This window comes from Ascaphus truei, chromosome 15 (genome assembly GCF_040206685.1).
Source record: "Ascaphus truei isolate aAscTru1 chromosome 15, aAscTru1.hap1, whole genome shotgun sequence".
NCBI classification, from domain to species: Eukaryota; Metazoa; Chordata; class Amphibia; order Anura; family Ascaphidae; genus Ascaphus; species Ascaphus truei.
This window is the reverse complement of record NC_134497.1, coordinates 27295108-27320517: the sequence shown is the minus strand read 5'-3', so window position 1 is coordinate 27320517 and position 25410 is coordinate 27295108. Positions and strand designations below refer to the sequence as shown.

Genomic DNA, 25410 nt, shown 5'->3' with positions numbered 1-25410 from the left:
ACTAACATCTGGGAAAACCAAGAGCTGGGGGCGGGCCTCGTGTACTATGGCCGTTTCATCGACGACATTATTATTATTTGGGACAGAATTGAAAAAGACCTTGAGGCTATCCTTACAAACCTTGAACCCAATCCACAGGGTTTAAGGTTTACTCGCCACATTCATAGTCATGAAATGGTCTTTTTAGACCTCTCACTATTCATTGATGGTGATTTAAACATACAAACTAAGGTACACTTCAAGAAGGTTACAGCCAATGGTTACTTACATGCAAACAGCTGACACTCCAAATGGCTTCATAATATACCTTACAGCCAATGTTGTCGACTTGGGAGAAATTGTTCAGTTGAGGGGGACTTTGACATACAGGCAAGAGTCCTCAATGACAGGTTCCTGGCCAAAGGATACAGGGAGCCTATCATTGAGGAATCACTTTCTCAGGCAAAAGCACTGGAAAGAACGGCATTAATAAGTGAATCTCGTGTAAAATATCATAACAAAAACACCAAGGTACACAGAGGGTCTTCTTTGGGAGTAGGCCAGTCCTAATCTTGTTACCCTAAATTTGTGACCAAATTTAATACGTCTTCAACACAAATTATAAGGATTTTGAACACACACTGGAAAATGTTGCATTGTGATGCGCATCTAAGGAAAGAGCTGCCCCTCAGAGCACCTGTGGTCTTTAAGAAAGCACTGAGTGTAAAGAATCTGGTTGCTCCAAGTAAATTAAAATCTAAACATAAACTAGTAGCAACCCAATGCCACAGTAATTTTAAGTGTATGAGGTCTAGATGCATCATGTGCAGACAGTTGTGTGTTCAGCAATCCTTTCAGCCAAATTCAAATGGGAGCAACTATGGAGTTAAAGAGCATATTGAACGCCAAACCCAATATGTTGTGTACATGCTGAGCTGTCCATGTGGGATGCAGTACATTGGGAGGACTATTCGTCATCTCAATGTAAGGTATTTTGAACATAGGAGAAATGTGGTTAGAGGCTTAAATGTGCACAGCGTATCCAGACATTTTACATTGTATCACAATAGAGATCCGAGTCTCCTTACATTCATGGGAATTGACAATGTCCCAGCATCCATACTTGGAGGGGACAGATTCAAAACCCTATGCAGAAGGGAGTCTTACTGGATATATATGATGGGTACGCTGGCTCATGCTGGATTTAATGAATGAATCGATACCAGCACCACAATAACTTTTCTTCCTCTAGAGCTCTCTTCGTTCAGTTTTATTTTTTAGATTTATATGATCAATTTCCCTATGCTTTTTATATTATTTGAATTATAGCATAAATACTGATTATATTGATTTTTTATATCCTTTGGTGGTATATATAAGCGGGGTCTTTGTTCATTAAATTTAATATTAATTTATCACATGTTATATTTATAATTTGTGTTTCAATATGTACTGTAAATTGTTATCTTCTTATTTACTCATTAACAGTTTATCTGGGGCATTTTCATAGGTTGAGTTACAGCCTCTATTATATCAATATTACATATAAATATATATATATATATATATATATATATATATATAAAATATATATATTTTATATATATATATATAAAAAATAGGGTTTATCGTTATTGGTAGGTAGAATTACATTATCGGAGGTGGCCACTAGCAGGCTCTTTTTAGGGTGGTTCTTCTGAGCCCGGTCCGATTTGCTAATGGGAATGTCTGTTCACTTAGTATTTTGGTTTCTGTTCTATGGTCATGTATATGTTACACTATGTTGACTTCTTAATATAATGTTTAATTCAATATGTTATGTTTCAACCAATAGCAGCATTTTATTGTGAGTAGAGGGGCTATATAAGACTTTCACTCACACTGCGCAGAATCCCCTGACGAAGTTATGTATGTGATGAAACGCATAGGGACGGCGCATCACGAAGTATGACGTCACACCCCCCCGTCCCACCCCATACATACCACGTGAACTTAGTGTATCGAGACACAAGCTCCATTGCTATACACACTGTGGTAAACGGGACTATCACTCAGAAGCATACCGCTGCTATTTTACCTTTGGCAACTGTCTAGCTGAGTGCTTGTGATTTAGCAATACAGAAGGTTTTGCTGCTTCAAGGAAGATCTGGCTGATGTCCAAAGAAGATCTTGGCGGAGGCGTCAGCTGCAGATGAGTATCATCTCTCTGAGTTGAATTGACTCTCTATGCTTTAATTCTAGCCCCACTTGTGAGTGTGTTTTTTAAAGATTGTCTTCATCGTTCAAGGTTAAACTGACAGAATTACGCAATGTGGCATGCGCCTCTCTCTTTTCTTTTTTTCTTAGATGGTGTTTGGATGTGGTGTATCCTTTGAGAGGCTGCAGCAAAGTCACAGCATCTGATCAATCACAAACATATTTTGGACTTTGTTCTATGGACTTATATTGTTTATATTGTATTTTTGTGTATTTATAGCTATCTATTATTGTGAATTATCCACATTTCTTTTACAGTCACACATTATTTTTAATACACAAATTACACACTCCCTTTTTATATTCTTTATCAATTGTCCACTTCTTTAGCTTAGTTATTAATACCTTCATCTGGGTTTATTACACTATTTTAGTGTTATATTTAACTCAGTTTATAGAGTGTGCGCCTACCTACTAGTTTGATATATATATATATATATATATATATATATATATATATATATATATATATATATATATGTAGAGGTATCAGTACCGTGTTAGCTGAGCTTCAATAATCAAAAAATAAATAGATGATACCGTTCTGTGGCTAACAAAATGCTTTTATTTGTGCGAGCTTTCGAGATACACTGATCTCTTCTTCCGGCGATGTTACAATGAATGAAGCAAGCAAAGGGTATACTTAAAAACAGTGTCTCTTGGAATGTTATCTGTGCTTGTCCCTCCCCCGTGTGTGGATGTGATTTATGGCTAGAGGTGTTAAATGGTTCCTGAAAGTTAGTGATGTGTGTGTGTGTATCTGTGTGAATATAAATGAATGGAGAGCCCACAGTGTATACAGTGCTTTGCAAAAGGTGTGGAAATGTAAGAGATTGTAGCATAACTAAAAGTGTGTGTAGATACTATGTGGTCTCTATTGGTGTATAGGGATGGAAAAACGAGGAGTATTAGTATGTGTAAGAGACAGCTGTGTGTGCATACATATAGCACAGTATGTACAGACATGGCCTTTAGCGCTCATGGGAAGAGAGTTCACTTGTGTCAGTAATGACTCATAAAATTTCGATCTCTGTTTAGGCCATCCCTAAGTGACCCGAACAGTTGCATAAATTTGTATTCATGCAGCCGTCTCTCTTTCGGTGTTTTAAGATTACCTTTGAGTATGGCAACCCTCAGATCGTTCATCTTATGGCCAGAGTCAGAGAAATGTTCGCCGACCGGACCGTCTCATGTTCCGCGTGTGATGCTGTAGCGATGCAGGTTCATTCTCTTGTTTAGCCCCTGCCCCGTCTCACCTATGTAGTAGCAGCCTCCTGGGCATTTCATGCACATGCGCACCACTGCATTACAACACACACTCAATCAATCAATCACCACATACACACACTCACCACATACACTCAATCAATCACCACACACACACACACACACACACACACACACACACACACACACACACACACACACACACACACACACACACACACACACACACACACACACACACACACACCACACACACTCAATCAATCACCACACACACTCAATCCCCCCCCCACACACACTCAATCCCCCCCCCCTCACACACTCAATCCCCCCACACACACACAATCCCCCCCCAAACACACACACTCAATCCCCCCCCACACACACTCAATCCCCACACACACTCAATCCCCACACACACTCAATCCCCCCCCCCACACACACATGCACACACACACTCAATCCCCACACACTCAATCCCCCACACACACACTCACACACAATCGCCCCCCACAAACACACACTCAATCCCCCCATACACACACAACCCCCCACACACACACTCAATCCCCACATACACACAATCCCCCCCCCCACACACACACACTCAACCCCCCCCCAAACACACACAATCCGCCACACACACACACAATCCCCCCCCCACACACACAATCCCCCCCCCCCCCACACACACACTCAATCCCCCCCCACACACACAATCCCCCCCCACACACACACAAACTCAATCCCCCCACACACACACAATCCCCCCCAGACACACAATCCCCCCCACACACACACAATCCCCCCCCCCACACACACACACAATCCCCCCACACACACACAAACTCAATCCCCCCCCACACACACACTCAAATACACACACACACACACTTTCTCCTGGGGGGGAGACATGCTCCGATCCCCCAACCCCCCCATGCTGCTGAAAACTGGTGCGGGAAGCAGACAGGAAGAGAAGGAGGGGCTGTCTGTGTGCAGAGAGAAGCCCCCCCCCCCCTCTGCAAGACACAGACACATAGAAGCAGCAGTACGGAGCTTCTGGCCGCCCATGCACAGCTCTGCCCGTCCCCAGGTTTCCCTGCAAGCAGCCCGCGCCCCCCTACATAATCTTGCGCGCCCCACAGTTTGCGCACCGCTGATCTACAGAGTGGGGAAAATCTGACAGTGAAGAAGAAATACCTATCCAGGGCCAAGAGGATCTTTCACTCACACACTCAGCCCCTCCCCCTCCTCCTTTTTTAGATCCCAACAGGATACCACTGGGGTCCAGAGGTAGAGGAAGAAGACAAGGAGGGGAAAAGGTCTGGGTCCTAAGGAGTCGAGGTAACACATCATACAGAGGGAAGAAGGGAGTGGACCAACCAAAATACTAGTGGACTCAGACAAATCTAGAATTTTGAATTTGTCAACTTTTACACTTACTGATTATCATGTGAGTGTTCTGGCGACAGGTCTCTCATTCTCCCCCACAACAAATATGGATACTTTCGAGTGGGTCAAGGACATTAATTTATTCGCTCGAAAGTTAAAACTACATAAATTCTTCAAACGGAGGGAGGATAGAATGCTATCAGACGGTGTGAACCCTCTAGATGTAGCTAATGAGAATCTACTCCAAGCCCTTCTTGAGGATTCAGATAAAACACAAGGTGAGGGCCCGTACACAGATCTTAGACCCAAATCCAAATGTATCCCCTTTGGAGACATCTTTAACCATATAGAAGTGTTTGTGGACCTCGTGACTAGGGACATTGAAGACCTCCCTAAAACTAAACAGGTGAACAACCTCAGCCCCCAGGAGAAGGCGGCACTTATAGAACTTGAGAGAAACAACAAAATTGTTATTAAACCATCAGACAAGGGGGGGAATTTAGTTATCATGAATAGGGAGGACTACAAGACCGAGAATTTAAGGCTGCTGTCAGACCGAACTTGCTATGAAGTTATAGACAGTGATCCGACTTTAAAGTATAGCAAAACACTACTGAGCACTGCTATTTGGACCTGTGTCCTAATTTCCTATAGCAAAACACTACTGGATATTCTCAATAAGGGCCTTGCAACAAAAGTTATCTCCAAACAGGAATTTGAGTTTCTCTACAATAAAACAAACAAGAGTGGCAACCTTTTATAGCCTCCCCAAGGTTCATAAGAACAGATCCCCCCCCCCCCCCAGGCAGACCGATAGTGTCTGGCATTGGTAGTCTCACTGAACGAGCCAGTTCCTACATTGATCAGATTTTGCGGCCCTTTGTGGCTACTCTGCCCTCGTACATCAAGGACACCAAGGATATTCTTAATAAAATCGAGGGAATATTTATTAAGGAAGACACTCTCCTGGTGAGCCTTGATGTAGAGGGCCTATATACCAGCATACAACATAAGTCAGGTCTAGCGGCATTGTCACATTTAGTATCTACAAGAGGACAGTGGCATGCCACCCACAGTAAATTCACTCTAAGCCTTCTTGAGTTCGTACTTACCAACAACTACTTCCTATTTGACAACAAGTACTACCACCAGATACAGGGTACGGCAATGGGGACAAAATGTGCACCCTCATATGCCAATATGTATAAACGTAGAGATTGACGCTCATACAAGTGTATAGACTCACAAACTGTATTACAGCATATAGGTAGATAGGAACTTCCATAAATAATTCCAGCAATTATATAATACTAGGTTAAGGGGGGACATGAACATGGGACCTAGCGGTCAGTCAGCGCGACTACCGCAGATATGGTTTACCCTGCTTACCCCCCTTACCATATACACTTCCCTAAATAGGGACCAAGGTAACATAGAATGAGGGCTACTGCCCATTACCTTTCCATTGAGTGTATGGGAATACGAAATCCATCCAGACGAAGTTCCACTGCGTGCAATCCTGATCAGGGAAATTCAGAATGTAGGGAAGCAAGGAGCACAGCTGAAGTAGAAATCTGCAGGGAGAGTCCTGTAGAAAAAATGAATTAGGTGTGTGGGCTGTGTTTCTGTCCCTGTGCAATTATCCAATAAACCACCCTCAGTTTTAGCACGGAGTTGTGCCCCTTATTCATTTTTTCTACAGGACTCTCCCTGCAGATTTCTACTTCAGCTGTGCTCCTTGCTTCCCTACATTCTGACCCTCATATGCCAACCTGTATCTGGGATGGTGGGAGTCGGAAGTTGTATTCTCAGAAGACCTGGAGGAATTTAGTAGTCACATCGAGCTTTGGACGAGATTTGTTCCTGCTATGGTGTGGCCCTTTGGATAAGCTCAGAGTATTCATTAACATCTTGAAAACAAACTCATTTAACTTAAAACTGACTATGGAAGTTGATCATCAAAGTATCTGTTTTCTGGATATTAAAATATCAAGAGCAGTCATGGGTGATTTGAATACTACTATCTACAGAAAACCCACGGCTACAAATAGCTTACTCCAGGCGACAAGCCATCATCCCAAGGCACTGGTACATGGTATACCAGTAGGCCAGTTCTTGAGGTTGAAAAGTAATTGCAGCAACAACGCTGAATTTGAAGACCAAGCAATATTGATGACCAAGAGATTCACGGACCGTGGGTACAGCAAGCAGGTGGTTAAAAGAGCCTATAAATGAGCTAAATTTACCCCTCGGGCTGACCTCCTTAAAGAAAAAACACCACACACGGAACAGAAATGAATACGCTTTATTGGTGGATACAATAACCAGTGGCATCAGGCTCGCAGTATTTTTCAACGCCATTGGCACATACTAACAGCGGACCCAGATATACAGGGGGCACTGTGTAGTTATCCATCAATGGTGAGCCGCAGAGCTAGAAACTTACGTGACTCCTTGGTACACAGCCATTACGTTGAACCACAAGCAAGCAACTGGCTTACATGTAAACCAGAAGGTATTTTTACCTGTCAGAGGTGTAAAGCCTGCAAAAACATCAAAGTCACCAAGACCTTTACCAACTATGATGACACCAGAACTTACACTATACGTAAGTTTATCAACTCTGTCAGTACTGGAGTGATCTATATGGGCACCTGCCTGTGTGGAAAAAAGTACGTTGGAAAGACCAGGAGACAATTAGAAAGATATAGTGCAAGCGGTAATCCGAGCATACCTGAAAGAGACCAACGAGTTGCCGCTGGCCCACTTGCTCCTGGACCCCGTTCTACAAGAAGAGTGTAACCGGGTATATGCCTTGAAGTGCCACGGGGATATCTACAATCGTCAACACGGACTGATGACCATTTTACCAGGGGGAGTACAACGAATGGCCGTATGGTGCTGCTATCCAGAGTGAGATGAGAACGACCAGCTTTTCTCCCTGGAAAGTGCCCCTGAAGAAGAAGTTCAGAGAGGTTACAGGGTACTACCCGAAGTAAGGGAGTGGGCGACTAAGATCCCTCTGCGAACTTACGTATATGTACAGAATATCTCCCCATTCCCGATGGAACTTGATGCCGGACAGAGTCTGGGTTGCATATATCCAGTCAGCCCGGTGGAGACCACTTCTCAGGTGAACGCTGTTGCTGTGGATGAGCAGCTAGTCGAATTGACTTTCAACTTCGACGAGTCAACGTTGCCCCCTGAGTGGAAAGAGCGGCTAACGACCCAGTTGAATGACCGACGGGCTGTGTTCTCCACGAGTGAGATGGCTGTGGGGTGCAGTCGCAGCGCCCTACATACCATTCGGCTGAGTGACGTCACTCCGTTCCGGGAAAGCTCTCGTCGTATCGCCCCGCGGGATGTGGATGATGTGAGGAGCGTCATACAGGAAATGGAGACCGCAGGGATTTTGACGGAGTCTCGGGGGCCCCTACGCGTCCCCCATAGTGGTGGTGAGAAAAAAGAATGGATCCGTACGCCTGTGTGTCGACTATCGAACCCTGAACAATCGTACGATACCGGATCAGTACAACCTCCAGCGCATTGAAGAGATCCTGAATGCTCTGAACGGAAGCCAATGGTTCAGCGTGCTCGATCTACGATCCGGATACTATCAGGTACCTATGAATGCGGAGGATCAGGAGAAAACAGCCTTCATCTGTCCCCTGGGGTTCTACCAATTTACACGTATGCCCCAAGGCATATGTGGGGCCCCTGCTACCTTCCAACGACTGATGGAGAAGACTATCGGGGACATGAACCCCCGGGAGTGTCTCGTCTACCTGGACGACATCATTGTCTTCGGAAGAACTCTGGAAGAGCATGAAGACAGGCTGCTTAAAGTGATCGACCGTCTGTGGAAGGAAGGGTTGAAGTTGTCCTTAGACAAGTGTCGGTTTTGTCACACCTCGGTGACCTACGTGGGGCACATCGTGTCTGCTCAAGGGATCGCCACCGACCCTGCCAAAGTAGAAGCGGTAGTAAACTGGCCGCGTCCCGAAAATGTCACCGAACTACGATCCTTCTTGGGGTTCTGTGGGTATTACCGTCGGTTTGTGGAAGGGTACTCTAGTAGAGCTAAACCCCTGAACAATCTGTTGAAGATATACCCCGAAGAGACCGGAAGGAAGGATGTATCGGCCCGCCGACCGTTTGGTGATAAATGGACGTCTGAGTGTGAACAGGCCTTCCTGAAGTTGAAGAAATGTCTGACCGAAGCGCCGGTGCTTGCGTATGCTGATCCCGAACAACCATACGTTCTGCATGTGGATGCCAGTCTCAATGGACTTGGTGCCATCCTGCACCAGAAGCACCCTGAGGGCCTTCGGCCTGTAGCCTACATCAGCCACAGTCTGACAGCCAGTGAACAGAGATACCCCGTCCACAAGTTGGAGTTCCTGGCTCTCAAGTGGGCGATCACCGAGAAGCTCCATGATTACCTGTACGGTGTTACGTTCGAGGTAAGGACGGATAATAATCCCCTCACATACGTCAATACCTCGGCCAAATTGGACGCCGCCGGACACCGATGGCTGGCAGCCCTAAACAACTACAGCTTCTCCCTGAAGTATAAGCCTGGACCTTTGAATGTAGGAGCTGACGCTCTATCCAGACGACCCGGGCTAAGTGCTACTCTAGATGATGAGGAATGGGAAAAACTCCCGGGACCAGGGGTGCGCGCTATGTATAGCACTGTCGCCATCATCAACGATCAAGTGGCCTTCTCTGAATTAAGGGTGGCAGATTCCTTGGGATGCCAGTCGCAGGCTGTACCAGCCGCCTACTGCGACCCAAAGGGGATGAACATAACGCACGACAAGGTGCTACGGTGGAAAGATCTGGTAGACTACCAAATACGAGATCCTGTCGTCAGTATCATTAGGCGAACCGTTGAAAAGAAGAACCCAGCCCTTCTGAAGCGTGCTCCCAATGACTTGGTGGCCTTGCTCATGCGGGAAGTGGACAAATTCGAAATAGACAATTGCTTACTCTATCGGGTGGTGCAATACCACAACCACCGGGATAGGCGACAACTAGTCCTCCCTAAGAACTTGCAATACATGGTGTTGAAGTCTCTACATGATGAGCATGGACATCTCAGAATAGAGAAGACCTTTGGGTTAGTCAGAGACCGTTTTTTCTGGCCCAAGATGCGGGAGGCCGTAGAACGACACTGTCGCCGTTGTACTAGGTGTATACAGCACAAGACTCTGCCCACCAGAGCAGCTCCCATGGGCCATCTGAAGAGTTCTGGCCCCATGGACCTTGTGTGTATGGACTTTCTGTGCATTGAGCCTGATAGTCGGGGAATATGCAACGTGCTGGTCATCACGGACCATTATACACGGTATGCCCAGGCCTTCCCTACGAAAGATCAGAAAGCCATCATAGTGGCAAAAATGTTATGGGAAAAGTACTTCGTGCACTACGGTCTTCCCAACCGCCTTCACTCCGACCAAGGCCGGGACTTCGAGAGCACGTTGATCCGAGAACTGCTCAAAATGCTGAACATTGCCAAATCACGAACGACTCCATATCACCCCGAAGGAGATGCCCTGCCAGAACGATTTAATCGAAATTTACTGGACATGCTCGGAACTCTGCAGAGTGCTCAGAAAACTGAATGGAGTCAACACGTGGAGGCCTTAGTGCATGCATACAACTTTTCCAGACACGAGTCAACTGGATTCTCCCCATACTTCCTTATGTTTGGGCGAGAGGCGAGACTGCCAGTGGATATACGCCTTCGCGTCTCGACAGATGGGATTCACAACGCTACCCACTTCAAATACGTGCAAAGGCTCAAAGACAGCTTGCAGCAGGCCTTTCAACAGGCTGAGAAGTCTACAGCTAAGCTGAACGCTGACAATGAAAGGCGATACGATCATAAGGTCAAGTATCGGGAACTTCGTCCTGGGGATGCTGTGTTGCTTAGGAATCTGGGAGTCCCGGGAAAACACAAATTGGCCGACCGATGGAGAGACGGGGTGTATGAAATAGACCGGGAGGCCAGGCATCTGGGATTCTATTGCATCAAAGACACTGAAGGCCGGGTAAAGGTATGGCATCGTAATCATCTTCTCCCCATTCCACAAGTGGGAGATGAAGAGACAGAGATACTGGCCACACCGCTCAACGGTGAGCCCGACTTATCAGAGTTGGGTCAAGAGACTGTCAATAACGAGACCCACTCTGAAACTCCTGAAGATCCTATGGAAGGACCCTCTCAAAGGGACTACTCCACAGAAGGGGCATCTCCCGGAGGAGCTACGGGTAAAGGGCCCCGTAGGCTAATGCCTACTAAGGTGGCACCAACAGGCCAGCCTTTGGATGCACAGAGCCCGTGCTTTGTGCCTAACAGAGACTGTTCAGAGACAATTCTCCCCTCAAGGGACAAGGCTGAGCCTAAGGACTGTGTTTATTACTCCCCCGAGGGAGTTGCCGAAGAACAGCTCAGCCGGAGCCAAAGAGTAAGGTACCCTCCAAATCGGGTAACCTATGATCAAATTGGGGCACCCCATTATGAGGCTCAGCAGTGGGCTCGCGGCAGAGTGCAGTCTGTCATTGTGATGTTCAATGAAATGTGCAATCTGATCTAGAGTTAATTAAGATCGTATGTGGTTGTTGCATTTTCATTATATAACTTCTGTACATAGTTGTAGTGAGTTGTGTCCCAAGCGAGGATGTTGGGGATTTTACCAGGGGGAGGATGTATCCAGGTCCCCCTTCTGCTTGTGGCCCCCCCCCCCTCTGGGTACTCACCGTGCGGCGGTCGGGAGTAGATGCGGCCGTTCGCGGGGAGGTGTGGGGGCCTGTGCGCGCGTGGCGCGCTCTCTTCATGCTGCGGCCGGTTTCCGGAGACGAGTGCGGCCGGTTGCTAGGGCCGCGGTCGGGTTGCGAGGCGCACCCGGCGTTTCCCGGTGCAGGGCGCCGCCATGACAGTTCTTCGCGAAACACAGAGAAAGAAACCTCTAAAAGCAAGTATATGCAAAATAATGACAGTAATTTATTAAATCAGAAAAACAATGAAAAAAACACACACAGCTGACTGAAGAACCTGCCTAGCTAGATAGAACAAAATAAATAAATAAATCCCAGGAGAACAAAATATACCATATAGAAATCAAACAAACTAAGGAAAGTATCCAAAAATACTAATTAATCACCATGGGGACTGAGTTCCCATGATGAAAAAAGAAGCCGGCCGGCATAAATGTGGATACTAAAAAATAATTAGCCTCTAATGAAACACATATGATAAAATGAAAAATAAAGAAAATAATAAATGGGTATGCTATACCAGTATACAAAACATCACTGAACAGAGACCTATAAGTATGTAGTTACCAGGTTCCAACTAGGTGGCGCTGTTAGCAATCTCTATGTGTATTATAGTTACAACTCATGGGCAATGGCTTAATGACGTCATAATGTCCCGCGAGAGCGGCTAACCACATCCTGATCATGCGCATAACAGCTGCCATTAGTGATGTCTCAACTACACTCTCACCAGAGCGAAGATCAACAGAGTACTGTCCGCAGAATCCAATTTTCACGCATGCGCAATGCGTAACATGACGGCAAGCGCCCATACACAGTGAGGGCTGCTCTGTAATGAACTCGCTGATCATAAAGACCAATGACATGCGCATAGCAGATTGCTTGGGATATCGCCTCATATGGATGTTGTCTCAGCTACACTGTCACCAAAATAGAAAATCTCCAAAGAGCTGTCAGCGAAATCCGATTATCGCGCATGCGCAGTATGCAACATAACGGTTACCTGCCATTCTCACTGGTGGCTGCTCCATAATAAAGCCGCTGCTCATGGAGACAGGTGTCTGCATATAAGTTTCAATAAACATACTGCAAAGGCAATCAGAGTCCCAAACAGAGCAGACATATAGTGTTCCTTGTTGAAATTCCATCAGCTGTCCATGAGTCCTATGGATGGTAGACATCAAAAGTATAGATTTAACCCCATCAGTGCCCAAGATAGTTGTATCCCCTACTGCTGTAGTAGGGTCAAGTACACAATATGGTAGTATTTGGTCTTCATAGCAGAGACAACAGTAAACTGCATATAACTATCAATGATGATCTAGAATAGTGGAGAGAAAGAAGAAGTGATTAACATGCCAAATTAAAAACTAAACCATCCTCTGAACAAGAATTAATGAATTAATAATAAAGAAAAATGGGGGGGAGGAGGGAGGGGAAGGGAAGGAAAAATACAAAATAAACAGGGATAATGTGGTGGTAACTGTGAAAAACTGTTAATAAATAAATGATAAAAAACAGTTGTAGACCTAAACCCCCACAACTCAATCCCTCTAAAAAAGACCTAACATTATTATAAAATAATATAAAAATCCATATAAACAGGAGGGGGGGAGGGGGGGAAAGATAAAAAGGGGGGACGGGGGTTGACGGAGGCCATGGGTTGGTAAAGAGATAGCAGGTGGCATTACAGGAACATTGCAAATCCCAAATAATCATTAAGACCATTTGGTAGCATAGTGCCTAAAGTGACAATCCACCTGCATTCATGTTGCAATAGTGCTCTTTCAAAGTCTCCTCCACGTATCCCCAAGGAGACACGTTCTATCGCAAACGCAGAGAGTAGTGAACTGTCGGCATTGTGTTCCTGTAAAAAACACAGTTGTGATTTTTTTTAAAGATTCTTTGTCCTTACTGTAGATGCTAATTTAATGTTCCGACTGTGTTCCAATATTCTGAAACGAACTTCTCTAGTTGTCATCCCTACATACACTGGCGACACACTTTATTCGAGCTCGGCTAGTCCCACGAATTCGGGTATACCCGGGTGTATTGAGGTTTGTGACTGTTTTCTGCCCGAGTGCATTGAGGTATTTTCCGGCAGGGATTGAAGCATTTTATTCCCGCTGGCTGCAATACTGCACAGTACATATATATATACTGCATTACAATTCATGAATTTATGCCATCTGGTAGACACGCGAAGCATTGCAGCCTATTAAATCCTAATCATTATCATTTAACAGATCAGCCGCCCGTCAGCCAGGCATGAACCCAGGCTGGGAAGGCAAATGCAACGGGGCTTGTCAGAGGTGAGGAGCGGCGCATTCCAGGTATCTGCCAGGTACATACCGGGTATTTGCTCGAATAAAGTGTGTCGGTGCAGTACATTTTGTTGCATGGGCATAGTAGACAGTATATGACCCCCTTAGATCGACACGTCAAAAATTGTTTGATCTTGAACTCTTGTTGTCCCTTGTAATCCTGAAAAGTAGAAGTTTGTTTAACAAATTTGCAAGCAGAGCAGCCACCACATTTAAAAAATCCTTTCTTGTCAAAAGTTGACAGGAAGGTAGGGTTAGTATGTGTCGTATAGTGGCTGTGAACCAACTTGTCTCTAAGATTAGGAGACCTTATGCTTGTTAACTCTACTTTGGGTCCAAGACTTTGCCTAAGGTCATTGTCCATCATTAGGATCGACCAGTGTTCTTGGAAAATATTACGCAGCTGATTCCATTGCTGGTTATATGTACAAAAACTGCTCTTGCCTAGGCAAGAGAAAAGGACCCCTTTACAACAAGCACTCGTAAGGGTGTGAACGTGTGGATATAAAATTAACCTTTATTAGTATTCAAGGGTAAAGGGAAAGTGAGGGGATGGACACACACCAATAAAAAAGTATTAAATACGTACTTATCAGTACTAATGGTAGGTTGAACGTAGGGAATCCTATAACGTCTGGCACAGACAGGAAAGATGTGTAGTTTGTGCCACAGTGTGGTGTGGATGTTAGAGCAGATCTAATGTCTCTCGGTAATATACCAGGTAGATGTATATATGGGTTAATACCACCATAACTGATTAGATTGTAACTCTAAGTGAGTATACATAGATGTCTATGAAATGGTCCGTGCAGAGTATCACAGACTCCGATAATTGGTATTGATAGTGTGCTTCTATCCAATTATGGTACTCAATATAACTTAGAGTAAACAATATAAAATACATACAATAAAAAGGTCCCTATAGACGCCGCATAAACTAAAAAAGTATTACACAATAAAGCTATTATGTAGCTAGGGGAGTCAGGCTTTCAAAAAGAGGGAACCCTATATTATAGTACAGAGTATACAAAGGCTCCCTAAAAAGGTACATTGACATAGGTAAGTGACTGTCATAGTATACCTAAGCCTGTGGGGAAGCAGTGACGTGTGTAGTACACAGTAAATTATAAACTGCTTCTCAAATACCTCCGTGGACGTAGCATATGTAAAGCCAGGTAAGTATATAACTCAGTGTATTGGCTGATGTATTCACTGATGTTTGAAAGTGATACGTCAGGATCAGATGAATGACAGTGACTGATGTGTAGCATGCACATATAACACTGAGTTAACTATGAGGCATAGATGCAGTATAGGTATAATATGGGTAATCTGCAGTGTGTTATAATATATACTGCCTATAAAACTAATAGAATCAGTATTGCCATTTTGGCAGAAGTTAACGTGCCTGGTTAAGGGGGTGTCACTCTTATTCCTGATAGTTCCGAGGTGCTCGAGAATCCTCTGTTTAAATTTAAAAGAGGCTATGGGATAGGCTAAACCATAACTTAACTCAGTATTATGGTTTAGCCTACAGTATCCCATAGCCTCTCTTGCATTCCCAGTAAAATCAACCCCACACTGATGAGACCCATCAAGGTCGAAACAGCTGTCTGTGGGTGGTTTTCTGGGTATGCACCTTAACCCTGGCTGTGCTCAAAGCTGTGACCATGCAGCAAGCTTAAGCCTATAGGGAACCATGTTAAAAATGGTTATTGAGGCAAAAAGTGACAATGTGTGCTCATTTGCATGTCATTTCCCAGAATCCCTTGCTGCAGTGGAAGCGCTGTATGCTGGGTGACAATGGGGGAAAGACAGGGTTGCAGACCTGTCTAAGACATGCAAATGAACATGTCATTTCCCAGAATCCCTTGCTGCAGTGGAAGCGCTGTATGCTGGGTGACAATGGGGAAAGACAGGGTTGCAGACCTGTCTAAGCCATGCAAATGAACATACAGTAATATTTACAGTTGCTTTATATATATATATATATATATAGACCATACGATACCGGTTGCAACACGACATCAAGGGACAGCACGCAGGTAAGTAAATCAAAAATGTTCTGTATTTGATAGAAGACACAAAAAACGACGTTTCGGTCCCCCAGTGGGACCTTTCTCAAGGTGGCACTGCGTGCTCATTTACATGTCATTTCCCAGAATCCCTTGCTGCAGTGGAAGTGCTGTATGCTGAGTGATAATGGTGAAAGGTGGGGTTGCAGACCTGCCTAAGACATGCAGATGAGCATACGTGTGTGTGTGGTGTGGTGTGTGTGTGGTGTGTGTGGTGTGTGTGGTGTGTGTGGTGTGTGTGGTGTGTGTGGTGTGTGTGTGTGTATTTGTTATGTCATATCCAGGTTACCTCCTTCATATCAACATGGGTCAAAAGGGAGGAACTGAAGCAGCTTTACTGAAACATATTAAGGGCCAGGAGGAGTATACACATCTACATGCAGAAGAAACTATCTTTCTCTAGCACAGTGCCTGTGAAATGTTACTGTCTTGTTTCTAATCTACACCGCATGTGACACGTGATCCGTCTAAAAACTACAACTCCCATGATCCCCTTAGTGTGAGCATGCGCAGTAGGACACAGAGCTGTGACCTGGATTTCCATTTCCGGGAAAGAGAAGAAGAAGAAATAAAGTGGTGCAGGAAGCACACAGGAGCCTTTTCTGTAAGTAACTTACTTTCTATTGAAAGCATCAGAGCAGGTATATGCAAACACGTGGCGTTTCAGGACAGACACGTCCTCTCCTCAGACCATACACCTTACTGCAATAGTGACACTAACAAGTATATATACCCCTTAGGGGTTACACAATCACCTTATACCCATCACCTGTGTTTACAGCAACTGCAGCCTCAGTACTTTCTGGTTAATGTCTGACTTCATCGCAGCGCATTATGACGTCACGTCGCCTAGCAACCTGAAAAAACAATAACAAAATAGAGTCACACAGGGACAGCTCAGCACACTTACTGAACTGTCGAGAAGTCAAATTGCATAAGTTACACTTAAGTAACAGTAAATTGAAGCAACATGTACGCACTGTATTGGTGCCATAAAGGATATTTAATGACTATTAATTATTCTGAAGAGCTGGGAGCAGCCATGCTGATATTTTCTCTTGGATGATTTTTCTGCCAAAACGAAGGGGTTAAAGCTGAAAAGAAGCAAGTTAAAAGATCGTTCAATGTTATGAGCTTACAGTCAAAAGCAGCATTATTACACACATTTATCTGGGCATAAAATAACAAGGCAAACTACAAACCATTAGGGATATATAGATTAAAAGATATAACTCCTATTAGAGATAGTGTAGACACAGAGGCACATAGACTAGATCATAAGTGTTATCTAGAAGCTTATTGATAATTGAGTAGACAAGTGGGATAAACAGAATAGCAGAATCAATAGCAGTCGGGGGGCCAGAGTGACAGAGGTTTAAACCTGTGTCTCTGGTATATCCACCCACATATATCTGGGTTAATAGAAACAAAAAGAAAACAGCGCACAACGCCAAATAGTGAAGTAAGTAATAGAATGTATTACAATGTTAAAGGGGTAATAAATCTGCGTACATCAGATAGAAATAACATGTGCATTTAGTGCATATCACACTGGTTACCACTCTGTAGCTGTAAAACAGGACGGTCTGGCACTCAGCTGTCTCTGCAGGAGCCTCTATGATGGTTCTGGGGCATGGGATCCTTCATGCACTCCTCACACAGCAGGACGCTGCTCACAAGGGGATTCCTTTCAAGCAGCCTGGTAATACTGCAGATTCAGACACTTAGTGGGACCGCTCCTCAACCGGCGATATACTGCCTCCAGGGGAATTCCCCTACAGTCCCCCGTCTCTCCTGTGTAGATTTGCTGCTTTTCCCAGCTGGTATGATCTTAGGGCAGTCCAGAGCTGTTGGAATTGCTCTGCAAAAATCTGGGTTAATAGTGGGGGTTGACCTTATCCCAGGAACCAGTTTAGTTCAAGTCACAATACTTACTTCGACAGGGAGATTCTGCTGGAGAAGCCCCATGTGAAAGGACCAGGGCTCGGGAGCGAGCACACGTCAGTGGAACGCATATGAATATAAATATATGCTCCACTAGCATATGAACAGTGTTCGACAAATCACCCAAAAATCTACTCGCCCAACCAAAAAATTACTCGCCACCTAGTTCCGCCCCCAACTCCGCCCCTGGTCCCGCCCCCACCCCTAGACCCGCCCCCAACCCTAGTCCCGCCTCCAACCCCGCTTTAAAATAAAATATATAAATAAAATACATTTAATAAATTCCTAGTCAGAACAACATTCGTTTTTGACATAAATGTATTTATTGTATTACATTATACTACAATTAGTCCTTGTTACGTGTATGTGTGTTTAAATGTCGGATCTAGAAATAAAAGCCAGGTGTGAATGACTAGTTTCCTTAACCCCATAACCAGTGTCTGGATGCCCCCGCTTCACAATATCTGAAGCAGCAATCCCGCCTGGGATCTTACCTGATCCGCAGTCCCTCAATGTCCAGGTACCGCATTCCCGCAATGTTATACATTGGAGGGGATGTGTTCCCTACCTGTCTCTCAATGTCCAGGTACCTCATTCCCGCAATGTTATACATTGGAGGGGATGTGTTCCCTACCTGTCTTCCGATGTCTTCCGTGTGAAGCTTGAGTCATATCTGGAAGAAAGCAGTATAGGTTATTTCGTTGTAGTATAGGGCAGTTAAGATATATAGGGTAAATAAGATATCCAGATCCAGAGTGTGGGGGCGAGAGAGAGAGAGTGGGGGAGAGAGAGAGAGTGGGGGAGAGAGAGAGAGTGGGGGAGAGGGAGAGAGTGTGGGGGAGAGGGAGAGAGTGGGGGAGAGGGAGAGAGTGTGAGTGGGAGAGGGAGAGTGTGGGGGGGAGAGGGAGAGTGTGGGGGAGAGAGGGAGAGTGTGTGGGGGGGAGAGGGAGAGTGTGGGGGAGAGAGGGAGAGTGTGGGGGAGAGAGGGAGAGTGTGGGGGAGAGAGGGAGAGAGTGGGGGAGAGAGAGGGGGAAAAAGGGAGAGAGTGGGGGAGAGGGAGAGAGTGGGGGAGAGGGAGAGAGTGGGGGAGAGAGGGAGACTGACTGACTGGGTAGGTGACTGACTGACTGGGTTGGTGACTGACTGACTGACTGGGTAGGTGACTGACTGACTGACTGGGTAGGGGACTGACTGGGTAGGTGACTGACTGACTGACTGGGTAGGTGACTGACTGACTGGGTAGGTGACTGACTGACTGACTGGGTAGGTGACTGACTGACAGACTGGGTAGGTGACTGACTGACTGACAGACTGGGTAGGTGACTGACTGACTGACTGGGTAGGTGACTGACTGACTGACTGACTGGGTAGGTGACTGACTGGGTAGGTGACTGACTGACTGACTGGGTAGGTGACTGACTGACTGACTGGGTAGGTGACTGACTGACTGACTGGGTAGGTGACTGACTGACTGGTTAGGTGACTGACTGACTGGGTAGGTGACTGACTGACTGGACAGGTGACAGACTTGTTGGGTACCCACCTGGGTAGGTGACTGACTTGTTGGGTGGGTGGGTAGGTAGGTAGGTAGGTAGGGACTGACTTGTTGGGTGGGTGGCTTGGGTGGGTTGACTGACTTGGTGGGTGGGTGGGTGACTGACTTGTTGGGTGGGTGGGTGACTGACTTGTTGGGTGGGTGGGTGACTGACTGACTGGGTGGTTGGGTAGGTAGGTGACTGACTGGGTGGGTGGTTGGGTAGGTAGGTGACTGACTGGGTGGGTAGGTAGGTGACTGACTGGGTGGGTGACTGACTACTTGTGGTCCCTCTCCCCCCTCGCCCCCTCCACACACACACACTCTCTCCCCCCCTACACACACACACACACACACACACACACACACACACACACACACACACACACACACACACACACACACACACACACACACACACACACACACACACACACACACACACACACACTCTCCCCCCCTACACACACACACTCTCTCCCCCCCCCCTACACACACACACTTCCCCCCCCCCCCCCTTACTCACTGTGGATCGCTGTGGTCTCCGGTCTCTGTGACAGCCGAGGAAGCGGCAGGCCGGGTGTCGCCCTCGGCGGCTGTCGCGCGGGTCACCGGGTGGCAGTGATGGATCCAGACACAGGGGAGAGAGGAGTGGGGGGGCTAGTGATGCGGCCGGGACATGAGGGCAGCCTCAGCTCAGTGGCTGAAGATAGTGAAGCAGGAGACCATCTTCTCACGACGGGCTGATCCGAGCTGCCACGCGGGGTCACGGAGGCTGGGGACACGGAGTTGGAGGTGAGATCGGGAATGAGTGGGGAGATTTGGGTGTCGCAGGTGTCGGGGGGGGGTCACGGAGGCCGGGAGAGATTGGGGTGAGAGGGTCACGGAGGCCGGGAGAGATTGGGGTGAGGGGGGGTCACTGAGGCCGGGAGAGATTGGGGTGGGGGGGGGAGGGGGGGCGGATGGCCCGATGGGAGGGGGGGGGGCGACAGATGGCCCGATGGGAGGGAGGGGGGGGGTGACAGATGGCCCTGCAGGGGCCTGAGGCAGACAGGCGTGGAAGGGGCTGGCTGCCGGAAGGGGGAGGAGTGGAAGCGCTGAGGAGGGAAAGTTGCTGAGAGGTGGGGGAGGAGGGAGGGCACTGCTCAGAGATCTCCCCCAACACCATGAACCCGCCTCCGTCTTTTTTTTCTTTCTCCAGCGCGAGCGTGGGAAAAACAGCAGCGCGAGCGCGGGAAATTTAAAAAACACGAGTGCTGCTTGGGCCAATATTTACTCGCCCGGGGGTTAAATCCACAAGCCCCGGGCGTGTAAATGTATATAATTGTCGAACACTGCATATGAATATAAATATGTGTTCCACTGACTGGATTACACAGTGATTTAGTGAACCCTCGAGCTGAATCTTCGCAGATTGATCACAGGAGAACAGATCGATCGGCAACATAGCTAATCACTTGTCAGTGTTTGGAATGCATGGAACAGAAATATTTTTTTGTTTTTTTTTAAACGGCAGCTTGAACTACTGCTTTATATCCAACGTAGCGGAGGGAAAACATGAAATCACTTGCAGTACATGACTTCCTTGAAAAGGATGAAATCATCATTTATCCCTTTGGGTGCCCTTTTGATGTAGCTGCTATGTCACCGTGTCATGATGTAATAGCTACGTCATAGTGGAAAAATACACAACTATAGCGCTGTACCCTTTGACTATCAGATATATAAATACTGTTCACAAAAACAACCTGATAAATGTAAACAGACAGACAATTATTATATACCAATATATTACAAGTATTGAGTGTCTACTTGCAAACAAAAAGTCCTGCAGCCGTGAGTCCTCTGGGGTTATCCAAATCCCATATAAACAGTCTTTGCAAAACAGAGTCCTTGTTACTCTTGCACAATGCAGTACATGAAGAAATGGAAAAACGGTATACCCCTGAGGAAGTGAGACGTCTCTCACGAAACATGTTGGGTTAAGTTACTTTATTCTCACATTTCGTTATGAATCCGCCTGCAATACCTAGCTGCCTGTTTGCTTGTGTTTGGGGGGTGTATATCTTATGATCGTGGACTGCCGGTGGACTGTTTGCGGTTTACTGCTCGATTACTGTTTGTGTGTTGCCTCATCACTGAATGTGACGTTATCAGGACGGTACGGGCAGCGCCAACTAGGAAGCTGCACCAGGAGATTCCCTGCACGTGGGCTTCCAAACAGAGAGTCGGAGCAGCCAAAGCATGGATTTCATGGATATCAGCAGTTCAGGAGAGAGCATACCCCAAAGGGCCCGCAACCAGGCATAAAAGGTTGAAAGGCGTTGAAAGAAAGGAATAATTTGTGAGTTTTATTCCATGTGTTTGTATGTACAATATAAAATCTTAGTATATAGTGGTGCTTTATGTTTTCATTATTTTCCCTTATATATCACTGCTGGGATATTTCTATTTGCTGAGTGGTTCCAACAACATCGTTCAGCTACACTTTTGTAAGTGTTTTTCCGTCTTGTACCATACACGGTGTATAGTTTAAGTATGGTGGACAAAGGGTTAATTATCCATTGAGATACACTCTAAGTGTGTATACGTGTATATGTTTGGTAGTGTTCGGGTTCACAAATTACTGCCAGTCACCAGTTATTTGATTTAATTTGGTGCACCTATTATATGCTTTTGGTAAATTGCACAGAGGTGGATGTTGTCCTTTAAATTGTGTAATACCACATTGTTAGATCTCTACAGATCAGGTCCTTCTAGGGCAAGCAAAACCTTTTCTCCCGGGAGCTACTGAAACGCAACAGATATGGGATGCTTTCAAATAGTATGACATATACGAGCTCGGAGCCGTAAGAATTCAGGGAGGCACCTTGGCTGAGTTCTTACAACTAAATTTTAATGGTTCACAAGCAGGTTTATATACACAAGGCAGGGACAAAAATACAGTTGTCATCTGTTACAAATATGGGTACACATCTAAATTTACATGTATCCTTCACATAATGCCTTTTCTGTAGAGCTTAAAACATTTAACTGCTGAGCAAGAGACATATACAATGGTGACTTATAAGGCAACCCTATCCTCTTTGGTCTTGTTTTAACAATATTTTGACAGGCATTGAACAGTTGGTCTGAAGCTATTTACGATAGCCTCCCGTGAAAATAGCAAGGCCAGCGTATTCTTTTTAACCTTATCAATTCGAGAGCTTGGCAGAAGACAGGTTAAACCTTATATACCCTCCTTTTGTTCTGAAAGAACAAACCAATTGACCAATCCCATTTATTCTTCTGCAAACCACTCAGGAGAAGAAAAACTCCAAGGAAGAAACCTCCAAGAGACCATGTGCCTGCAGAAACCTATCTCTTTTAGGTATCTCGTTTGAGATGAACATATGGGTGGTTGACGAGTACCAAGACTATTGGTATTTCTCGCTCTCTTTGTGGGAGGCATATACATAATGGTCGAGCTAGAAGCAGAAACATCTTTCTTTGGCAAAAAATAGAGCTGATTACACTTTTAGCCATCTAGATTAATTCATACACACAGAGTAATAAACCTGCGATTATCCTAATTCCGAAAAGAATTTGATTCCCAATACATCGAGCCAATTTTCAAGGCCAAATATAAAATCAAACTCTTTTGTTTCCTCTCGCATTCTAGATTAAATTTCTGCTAGAGTATCCATATCATGGTGTAAACTTTTTTGATAGGGTGTCAATATAAGAACGGCATTCTTTACCCACTAATTTACAAACCCCTCCTTGTGCTGCCATCAGATAACCCAATGCCATACAATTTTGCAAAACTACTGTCCTTATCTATTGCTGAACCTTAAAAATAGCGTATTTTAGTATCGTGAAAAACAACATTTATATTGACTACTGAAAAATCCCCTTTTGCATATAAATCATACATTCCTAAAAGGGTATTAGACCTCCCGCTATTCTCTTAACTGAGCTATTTTTAATAATTAATGCCTTTCAATTTCATATTCTTTGCTTAGGTATGATGAACATTATTTAAATTCTATTTCTGATCATAAGTGGGGGTTGGTGTGTGGGTTAATATTTCCTAGGAGCGACTGCCCAACACATACATCTTACATACTACATTTACTCAGAATATCGGAACAGACAAAATGGCTGCCATAGGCAAAATGGTTGACTTGTGATCCTTTCCTTGTGGTTGACACACGCCCTTGGGTGACCTCCCCACCTTCCTCATATCCAATCTTCTCAGCCCCCTCTTCCTTTAGAGACAGTCTTTTTAAAGAACAGTTAACCATATCATAGTCCTGCCGGACAAAAAAAATAGTCCCATAGTACATAACTTGACTCCTTTCTGGCCATTGTATCGGCCCAGTTGATTTCTTCTGGGGGACTGCTGACATCTTCATCACCAAAAAGAGACATAGCATCGGTGGGGGGGTTGCAACGCACTTCAGGACCAAAGTTTTGCTGTTCATAACACAGAGAGTAATGAGTAGGACAGACACACATACAAAAACATCCACTAGCTTCGCTCCCAGCGAAATAATCTAACCACCAAGTCCCAACAAATCCCAACCCTCATCTCTACCTTCAAACACTGCAACCACTTTCCCAAATATCCTAACCTGGTCTAGTTGCAGGATAATAATTTATCTATCCTTCTATCACAGAGTCAATAATTTCCCTAGGGTAAACTTGTATTTCTACTCCCTTCATAACTAATTTCTTATATATATAATTCTACAAATATCTTATAGCATCTTGTCTTTTTCCAAGGGGTTAAATATAACTCTCCTGTTCCTGGGGTGCAATTTATTCGGTATGTATAGTACATTGGGATATATTGCACTAAGATGTGGGCTTTGTTTACCAGGATTCCATTATATAACAAAATATTCTTGTTACTACCCTATCGTCTTTATGTGGACACCACTTACAGTATATAAACCTAATAGAATAAACATTGTAATTAAAATAATAAAACCTGTAAAAAGAAAGGTTATTAAAAAGTTCAAAGTTCATATGTTGAGGTCCGATTTTCTTCCTATGAACTTTTCTCCTTTTTTTGGTTAGTGCCGGGTTTTCTTATGAACCAAAACACCAACTGAGAATGGCTGTGTCTTTAGGCCATCCCTCCTTTGTTGAGGTTTAATTTTGAAGCGACTGTGGGTGCACTTGTGTAACATGGATCCAGGAAAAATACTCTGATTGGGTAGAATCTGGAATGGGCCTCTCCACTTTAGATGAAAAGCGCTTTTGCGTCACCTTTATCTTCATCTAATTGGAAGGACTGCACCTGGACATGAGACACTCAGACAATTGCATTAGTTTCACACAATAGATGCTGATTAATATCGTCTGTTTTAGAACATAATCATACAACATTAAATCTACAAGGTACCTAGGGTGACCCTTGGTCTTCCCATGAGAGAAAATTATATCTGATTTTCACATTAGGCTAGGCCAAATACACCTTTATATTTAAGGGATCAATCACAAGGCTAATCAGGCAGAAAAATAAACGGTGGTTCATTCGGATAAGACCTTGAAAACACAAACACAAGAAACAGAGAATATACTTTGGGGGACCTTATACTTATTAGGAAAATAACTTGGGGAGATTTGGACTCGAAATCCAGGAGTCTGGGGGGCACAGGGAGGCCCTGGTGTAATTCACACTGCGTTCCGTCAAATCATGCCTGCTTGCTGGGGAAAATTAAGTGACTAACAGCACTTTGGCCCCACAACTCCTGCAACCAAAATAATTATATTTCCACCCAAATATCCTCCTAAAACTGACACACAAGAAATTTCACAGTTCCGCTAAGGGAATATGACATAGAAAATAACAAGGTCAGTTCACTTTCAGGCACTCCATATCTGAGCTGGGGCATTGGAATGCTTA

At 45.0% G+C, this 25410-nt stretch overlaps 1 protein-coding gene across 2 annotated transcripts in view; it reads left to right on the top strand.

Annotated features, from left to right (window-relative positions):
• Positions 1–25410, top strand: part of LOC142466734 (uncharacterized) — a 455555-nt gene that overhangs the window by 400540 nt on the left and 29605 nt on the right. Inside the window, exon 1 of one of the 2 annotated variants that reach the window (XM_075572085.1) lies at positions 16584–16640. The exons of the other annotated variant lie outside the window; for it this stretch is intronic. The gene's annotated coding sequence lies outside the window, so the exon portion shown is untranslated. Of the gene's footprint in view, positions 1–16583; positions 16641–25410 lie in introns of those variants that run through there. 2 annotated transcript variants of the gene reach the window in all.